The 9,622-nt window shown below is 37.8% G+C and overlaps 2 pseudogenes; both read left to right on the top strand.

Annotated features, from left to right (window-relative positions):
• The first annotated feature begins 7,067 nt into the window (after window positions 1–7,067).
• Window positions 7,068–7,604, top strand: LOC149230960 (plant UBX domain-containing protein 7 pseudogene; annotated as a pseudogene).
• Window positions 7,605–7,686: 82 nt separating this feature from the next.
• LOC149230959 (plant UBX domain-containing protein 7 pseudogene) lies at window positions 7,687–8,235 on the top strand (annotated as a pseudogene).
• Window positions 8,236–9,622: the final 1,387 nt, after the last annotated feature.

The raw sequence follows: 9,622 nt of genomic DNA, 5'->3' as shown, positions 1-9,622 counted from the left end.
CAATGAAAATAATAGTCTTACAAATCCACGATCTGTGCATGAAAATCTGTTGGTTATGAGAGCTTCAAATATTAAGTGAAAGTTCCAACATACACAATTACATTGATGCAACACGAGCCCAATAGTGGAACATTAACTCACCACTCACTCCTCGAAAGAATGATCTTGTCTCCTATGCCAACCTAGAGAAGCCAAGGTGAAACATCCTTTGCTTGAGCGATGAGGGTTTATTTATAACAAATGATGTGACTATTCACCTCCCATATGACTCTTCACCTCCCTCATGATTCTTGAGATCCCATATGAATTTTGAGATTCTATGTGATCTTCGAGCTCTTACATGACTCTAGGACTTCCTAGTGACTTTCCACATTCCATGTGTGACACTTGGGCTTCCAAACATTTTATATTTTTCTCTCTTTTGGAAATACAAAATTACATTCCAAAAATTGTGGCAAAATACATGGACAACATAATACTTTTGTGATGACATTTTGAGAAGCCATGAGTTGGCGACTGTGACATTAGGCTTCATTGTAATGTATCAGGTGCCAATTTCTCATCTTTGTTGCTCTGTCTCCAATCCTTCATGATAGATCTATATTTTACTTCATCTTCACCCTCAAGAGGGTCACGATAAGTATTAAAACCTTCTAAGTCAATATGATTTTCCATCTCTATATCTGGGTTCCAGATTCCTTTACTACTGCATGATAGCACCTTTGTGTCTTATCTCCACAACTGTCCTGCTCATAACCTCTTCTTGATGACCTCCTTAAGCATCATCCTACCATGATAGGTTGATCAAATCTACAGATTGCGTTCACGCATGACAAGACAACATCAGTCTTGAAATCACCTATCCTATATTATACAAATGCTATCTATGGTGGGATAATGTGCATGCTTAGGAGGCAGGGAGTGAGGGCCTGGAAACTCTGATTGCGTAGTGTGCAATAACAAGGGAGAGGCAAGACGTGGATTGTGTATTGGGAAAGTACAAGAGGCAAGGATATCCTAGGTGTTATAACTATGTAGTGTGAAGTGGCTGAGCATGAAGCTCTATGCATTGTGCAGTTTACTTTTACATGGGTCTAGAGATGACCCACTATTTGTTGAGATTGCACAAAGCACAATACAAGGCAGGGTTGATCAAGGACTATGCAGTGGGCAAGGTCAGGAGACAAGAATGAAAAGATTGAACGCTATGATTATGTAATTCACAATGATTGACGAGGAGGATCCACGTATTATGTGAGGGCTGTAAGGGCTTAAGAATGACCTTACTTTCCACTATGACATGCAATGGGTAATGAAGACAAGAATGATCAAGGATTGTGCAATGGGTAAGTGTAAGCAGCAAGGTTGAGGGTCTGAGTTATAAATTTGTTCAATGTGCACTTGAAGGAGGTTGTCCTCTAGGATTATGCAGTGCACAATTCCAGGACCATTGTGGCTTATAAATGCACAGTGTGCTCATCACCTAGATAGAAGTTGAATGTTCTCATGAGTTGTGTAGGATGTGAGGATATAGAAGAACTCCAAAATTGACTAAGTGTGAGAACAATGAGACAAGAGAGTAAAAGCATGTGATAGGTCTTGAACATGATCACACATGTATATACACCAATGAAGATAGCAAGAAGATACACAGTACCGAAAACCAACATGCATATAACAAGATGATAATAGAGTGACACTTATCTTCAAGTGTGACACTTAATATGTACCTTTACGACGCAAATGTCGACTACAACTAAAAGGTGAACTATGCCATAAGAATGTGTCTAGCACATGTTCTAACGATAAATAGCATCAACTGGTGCAAGAGAGTGTGTTGGAGCTGCCTCTAGATGGTTATCCATGGTTCTCCTAAGATATCTCAAAACAAGAAAAAGTGACACTTGCAAGAGTAAAATCGACACATGCAAACACAAACAAAGCACAGGTGACACATGAAAGAATGAAAACTAGAAACAACGACACTTGCAAAAGATACAGCAAGTAAAAATGACACATGTAAGACAAAAAGGAAGAAAAAGTGACACTTGCAAAAGAAAAATGACAGTTGAGAAACTCACCTAGAAGATGGGGCATTTGCAACCATGAGTGAGAGAATGCTCCTTATATTCCAACAGTGCATAGAGCTCAAAAGAAAAATATGAATATGAAGATGAGCTCTAGACTAGACTCTTTATACAGGGAAAGTAAACATGCAATTAGGGTTAATATTGGTGAGTGCGCTTAGTGCATGTCGGGAAACTAGGAGCCAAGAGTGAATTGATTGACTTGAAGAACTACAATCTCGCTGTAAACAAAGTTTGCACAATTGCTGCCTACAAAGGATTCCCTTACATTGTCGTTGTCCCTAAGGATTACGCAATCTCTGTCTCTAGGGACTACATAAGCATTGCCCACAAGGACTGCAGAATCAACATCTCTAGAAATTGCGTAGTCAACGTCATTAGGCATTGAACAGTCACTATCATCAAGGATTGCGCAATGAATGTGATCAAGGATTGCACAATGCTTGACTTCCAAGGGTACACATTAATAGTTGGGCTTACTTAAAAGAAGTGTGCTATGAGGGCATCACGAGCTAAGCATGTGTAAGAAAGTTGCTTTGACACTCAAAATTCTTAAAGGAAGACTTAAACACTTGAACAACATGATCGAGCACAACCTTAATGATTTGAAATGAAAGATGGCATGACCATAAGGAAGCTCCAAAATTTAGTTATAGGAAACATTTTGGAGGGTGTTTGTCGTAGCGACAACACTTGGCAATTCACTAGAAGAACTCAAACTTCTTTGTTTATGTCTAAATAATATGACAATCGATTTCTTGTTGGGATCATGGTCATTCTTGAAAATTACATTGAGGTATGTTAATTTGGGTATTGTTTTAGAAATTGCATTGTTTAAGAATGGAAACTCTTTGTATAAGTATTTTCTTTGAAATTGTTGAATGATGAGTTGGTTTTTGAATTATATTTGAAATTGTAATTCCCACACTACCGTAATCAAGAAGAGATTGAGTGTTGAAGGAAGATTGTAAAGTCGCCTTTGAAGGTGTGTTGAAGGGCCTTGAGTTTGTGATTGATCATTGCAATAATCTACATTTGCGTGAGTGGTCATGGATACAAGGATATATGCCTTGGGTTTTAATATGAGAACTTGTACCTAAATTATTATGTTGAAATAAGTGCCTTTATTAAAGAAGAGAATCGAATTGATGAGATCTCATATGTTATAAGGTATGCATCTTATAGGGAGATTCATTATGGAACGCAGAAAAGATGTTACAGCACTCAGGGCCGAGCTGCCGTCAGCGCTGGAGAGTGCCATTGATCCCGCTTTGCTGGTTTTACAGGCTCTCGAGGGTTTTTATGACAAGGGTACCGGGAAAACAGAGAAGAAGGATTCGGGTCTCGAGGACCAGAGACAGGCCTGTTCTTTGTTGTTGGAATCACTTCTTCCCCTCTTGGCAGACCCTACAATGGGAGCCGAGCGGCCCGTTGTGTCTCCGACTACTAAGGAGCAGGCGAGGGTTATTACCAATGAGTGGAAGTCGAGGATCGATGTTGATGCGGATCCCGCCAATGCCGCCAAGCCCTTGGAGGTCCAGGCATTCTTGCAGCTAGTAGCTACTTTCGGCATTGCGGCTGATTTTCCGAAAGATGATCTCTGCAAGCTTGTTCTTGCGGTATCATGGCGCAGGCAGATTCCGAAGCTCTGTGGTGCTCTCAGGCTTACAGAGAAAATGCCAGGGTTCATGTGCCAGGGCGGTGAATTCAAAGGGGGCAACGGTACCGGTGGATCCGACGCAATTGATCACCGGCCTTTCTACAGATCTACAGCCCTATCCTTTGCAGCGGATCTGGGCTGGAGAGAAAGCTACCATCGGCAGAAGCTTTTTCCTCCCCTTCCGCCTCCAGTGCGTCAAGAGATAGGAGACCCAACAGCCTCTGGCCCTGTGTTGCTTCAGAAAGTTTTTGAAAATCTCTCTGCCCCCTTTCAGGTACAAATCACACAGATCTCAGGCAAGACCATTCTGCAATGGGTATACCCTTCAGATCTGGTGCAGAATCTCAAAGTAAATCTGGAACGCCGATTCGGGATCCCCTCTGCCCTACAGAGACTTATATTTCAAGGTAAACAACTTGATGATCCTCTTCCCCTCTCTTTTTACAGCATCAAAAATAATAGCTCTTTAGTGTTTTCCCTTCGTTTGAGAGGTGGCGCTGCAGGTCAATCTTCTTCCGCTCCTCCCTTCTCCTACAAAGCTGCAGTACACTCTGAAATACCCATTTCCCCTGAACCTCCCAAACCCAAGCCTTTTCTGGTTGACAAGTTAGAGGAGGTTCCCTCTGTTGAGATCTCCCACCCTGACCTTGCAGATGACATTCAAAAATTTGCTGAAAGGGCCATCATTTGCAGATTCAATGGGCTTTGGCCTCGCTCTAAGGACCTTTATGACTGGATCTATGACAACTGGACTCACCATTGCAAGGTTTGCTTCTGCTCAAAAGGATATTTTATAGTTTTGTTAGACAGTCCCAAGCACTATGAAAAGGCCTTAGAAGAAGGTCCTTGGTTCATGGGTACAGCAGGACTCTTCTTAACTCCATGGTTCTCAGATTTTGACCCAGCTTCTGCAGTCATCACCAAAGCCCCTGTCTGGATCAGACTTCCAAACTTTCCAGCTCACCTGTGGCATACAGCAGTCTATCGGAGGATAGGCAACACCTTGGGCAGCTTTCTAATGGGAGATTTCAGGCGGGAACATCAAGGTCTCTACACATATGCTAGAATATGTGTGGAGCTAGATCTGAGCAAGGGACTGCCAGAGCAAATCAATCTCAAGATCAATGACTCTGTTTGGACCCAGAACCTGGATTACGAAAACACTGCCTTCCACTGCCGCCACTGTCACCTAACAGGGCACCTGCAGAATTCCTGCCCATCGCTGACTGCAAAATCAAAAAAGGGCAACTCTGCAAAGACCAAACCCAAGCGTTGGACCCCTTGTTCTCCGCCGCTAGTAGTGAGCTCTGATTCCTCAAGCTCGGGAGATGAGGAGAGCGATTCAGAACCGAAACAGGCGCCTCAGACGATGGATCTGTCCACAAATACTCCTGCGCACACCACTGTCACAGCAATCTCCCAGAAACGCGTTCATGAGACCTCCTCTTCTGAATCAGATAAGGAGATCCACCTGATGGAGAATTCCAGTCTTCAAGTTTTTTTAGCTCATACTCCCGAGGATGGCTGGATAAAAGTCAATAAAAAGAAAGGGAAGAAACACCGTGTTGAGGTTTCTGCCCCTGTGGGGTAAAATTCAGTTTTTGTTCTCAAGTTATTTGTTGTAGCTCCGTGATTGGTTCACTCCTCCGGGACCGAAGTTGATAGTTTCATCATTTCCAGTCTGCCGGTTTCATGTCTCTCATGATTGTACTATATTTTACTCAATAGAAATAGTTTAATTTTACTGAGAAAAAAAAGGTATGCATCTTATAAGGAAACAAATGTGAATATTTTATCAGAGATAATGAGTGCTTAGAGAGAGAATACGTGCTTCGTATATTTTATTATAGTTTTGAAATTGATTGAGTGGTAAATATGTTTTAAATATGGGCAAGGATGCTCATGAAATTGATAAATTTATTTGATCATGAAATATATAAGCATGAACGTGGTGTGTGGATACATCGAGTTTGGATGTGCATGAAAAGGCTACTGGTGCCAAGATGACAAATGAATTTGGTGAAAAATATTGTTGTCCTATGTTGGTGAACATTAAACAAACTGTGGTCAAAGAGTAAACTGATATAGAATAAATGATCAATTAATTGTTATAGTCCCTACACAACCTACTCATAATAAAGATGATTTTTCATTGTATAATCAATTTTGTGTTTTGATATTGTTAAAGATACGTACTCAAAAGATGAATCTTTATTAATTAGTTTATTATCCAAATAGATATGTATGAAACTTTTTTAATTAAATAATAAGGTAAATACTTAGTTTAAGATTTTATAAAAGTACTAGATCTATACTAACTAAGGATTTACCAAGAGATGAGAGGGATCAAATATATTTTCACTTTAGAAGAGGTTTGAAGGTTTGATCCCTGTGAGTGTTTGGTAGATCCAGAATTAAGGTTCCTCTCTTCAAGGAGGCTAATATTCCACATAAATACTATGAGTTCTCAATATTATGAGTCATTTTTATTTTATTTTTATTAAATTAATTTTTTTTTGAATCAGTTAAAATATTAGCATACATTATGTTACAACATCTCTACCATACCATACTCGGTTGAAAAGTATTTCTAAACACAATAAAATCAATTTATATTAATAATTAATGCTTAATAATAATATATATATATATATATATATATATAAGTAAATTGATTATTATTAAATACGTAGAAAATATTATTTTATTTAATAAAATAAAATTAATTAACAAATAATATATCTTTAAATTTTTTGCAAAAAAATAGTAGATACAATTTTTTATTTTTATTTTACATAAATCTTTTCTTTTATTCTAGAAAAGGATGACATATTATATAACCATAAGTTCTCGATCATAACTTATATTTTAATGAAAATATTTAAAAAAACAATTGCCCGTGCTAACAGAGATAATTATTATTATTTATTATCTGAACGTTCTATAATTATTTCCGATTTTTTTATTTTGATTTTGATGTTTGATTTGCAATTAGACATGAATGATTCGAGACTTACCCAATTGTTATATTTATTATATAGCCATAAAATACAATATTATATAAGATTAAGTTTCAACAACACGTCTTCAACTGTGAATGTGAATGCTAGTGTGAGCCAGAAGACGTTTTCCAAGCTCAAAACCTCGCGGCGTCATGAAGGTTTCGTAGCAACGGGCAGTTACTTTGGATATCTATTCTAGCCAAAGCTTTTGCGCGTCTTGGGTGTTTGGTGTCTGTATTTTTTACATAAATAAAGAAATAGATTTCTGAGGGGGATCTATTTGAACTTATATTTCTTCGTAACAAAATTCGTTAATCAATGGAAACCTCGGCAGAGAAGCAGGAACAGATTGTTTCATTCGTTGAAATAGTTGGGGAATCGACAGACAAGGCGCGGCAGTTTTTGGAGGCAACCAACTGGAATCTAGACGAAGCGATACAGTTATTCTATGCTCAGTCTGATAATCATGAATTGCCATCGGCTTCTACTAGTTCTAATTTAAGTAATGCTCCAGTAGTGGAAAGGCAAAGCCATGAGTACAGTGACCATACAGACTATGTACGCCCACCACTACCAGTTAAGAGGGAAGCATTATACGATGATGAGTTTATACGAAGAAGAGATCAACAATCGGCAGAACCTAATTCCTCCTGGGCTTTCTGGGATAAAGGCAATGATAGATTGGAAACTCTGTATCGCCCACCATTGGAATTGATGTTCAAAGGCAGTTTTGAGCAGGCGAAGGTGGAAGCTGCAGGCCAAGGAAAATGGCTCATCGCAAATATACAATCCCCAAAAGAGTTCAGCTCTTATATGCTTAATAGAGACACTTGGGCCAACGAAGGGCGACCATGAAGAAGGGCGAAAGGTGTCCACCTATTATCATTTGAGTGAGATTCCGTCAACACTTGTTATTGATTCTATCACTGGACAAAAAATGAAAGCTTGGACAGGCACCATCGATCCACAGGAATTGTTACAGGATTTGATACCTTATATGGATAAGGGCCCCAAGGAATTCAGCCATCGAAGGAGGAGGGTGACATCAAATGTTAATAATAATATTGCACATGAACAAATAGTACAAGGGAAAGACGTTTTAGCTGACTTTTCTTCTTTGGCAATCAAGGAAGATAATCAACAAAAAGCAGTAGAGGCAATCAAGGAAGATAATCAACAAAAAGCTGCAGTGAAACGAGAGTACCCAGCTCTCCCAGAGGAGCCACAAGGTGTCAACATCTGTAGGTTAGGTGTCCGTTTCCCTGATGGCAAGAGGGTGCAGAGGAGGTTTCTGCAAACTGATCCCATACAGTTACTTTGGTCCTTCTGTTCTTCTCAAGTCAAAGAAGCCAGTGATGGGCGGCAATTTAGACTGGCACATGCAGTTCCTGGTGCATCATCTAAAACATTAGAATACGATAGCAACCTCACCTTCCGAGACTCTGGACTTTTCAATGACGTGGAAAATGAAATTTGGAAATCGTAAATTGAACCCTTGGACGTGACGTGAATGCTATTGTACACATTATCACTCTAAATATTGCTAAACTTCGGCTCTCAACCATTTCTCGGAATTACTCTCTTCACATATCATATTATAGATAGTAACCTTGAACGTGAACGCTATAAACATGAATAGGATGTTTTGAAATGCATTAAAAATATTGTTATTGTTATTGTTCTTGAGCATTTTATCGTTTTATTCTCCTATACATCAGATTCTCCATGGTGACGTGTCACGTTTCAATCTTTATTTTGCTCACTTAAATGTAAACATTTCAATCAATGTAATTTGATTCTAAATTTAAACATTCAAACATTTCGAAATATCAATGTAATTAATGCTAAGCTTTGGAAACTTATATATGTTTCAAACTATATATATGTAAATGTTTTAATATACTAATATAATTTTTAATTGGCAAACATAGTTTCTTTAATGTAAAAGTTAAATGCAAGTGTTTCTTTAAAGTGAAAGGTAGATATTCAATGTTAATAGAATGTTTTGAAATGCATTAAAAAGGTGGTGGTGGTTTGAAACTTATATATGTTTCAAACTATATATATGTAAATGTTTTAAGATAATAATATTGTTTTTATATATGTTTCAAACTATATATATGTAAATGTTTTAAGATAATAATATTGTTTTAAGATAATAATATAATTTTTAATTGGCAAACATAGTTTCTTTAATGTAAAAGTTAATATGCAAGTGTTTTTTTAAGTGAAATGTAGATATTCATATGTTAGTAGAATGTTTTGAAATGCATTAAAAAGAAGGTAGTGGTGTGGTCAATCCCTATAATAATACAAAACCAATTAATAGAATGTTTTGAAATGCATTAAAAAGTTGGTGGTGGTGGTGGTCAATTCCTATAGTAATACAAAACCAACTAATGTAGTTAGAATTTTTTGTCTCTTTTAGCCTTCAGGGATTATCTGGCACACAATTTGTCAAAACCATATACAATCAGTCCTGCAGAAACATATTAAAAGATCAATAAATTGTGAACTATTAAATAGAAAATTAATTTGCTAAAGCATCAACAAATCCAAAGCATTTACAAAAATAGATGCATGCCCTCAAGTTCCCTCTAGGTTAGTTTTGTGTCGGCTCCCATCAACTTTGGAGCAAGACTAATCATGACCTCCGTTGCTCAGATAGGATCTATCAAATTTCCCACTTGTAAGAGGCTAAGTCAAAGGATCTCCTAGCCTTTAAATGTTACATTTCTAGAAGATCAAAGTGAAGTTTTAATGTCTCTACTAAGATCTCAGTGGCTCTCTCTTCACAATTTTTCATTATCCAAAATAGAGATATTTAGCTCTTTTCTAAGGGAGATTCTTAGGTATATAATCTATACATCAAA

Source organism: Pinus tabuliformis, chromosome J (genome assembly GCF_031772625.1).
Source record: "Pinus tabuliformis cultivar Carrire ecotype Pingquan chromosome J, CPIR1, whole genome shotgun sequence".
In the NCBI taxonomy this organism is placed as follows: domain Eukaryota; kingdom Viridiplantae; phylum Streptophyta; class Pinopsida; order Pinales; family Pinaceae; genus Pinus; species Pinus tabuliformis.
The sequence above is the reverse complement of the archived record's forward strand: the minus strand, read 5'-3'. Positions and strand labels throughout refer to the sequence as shown.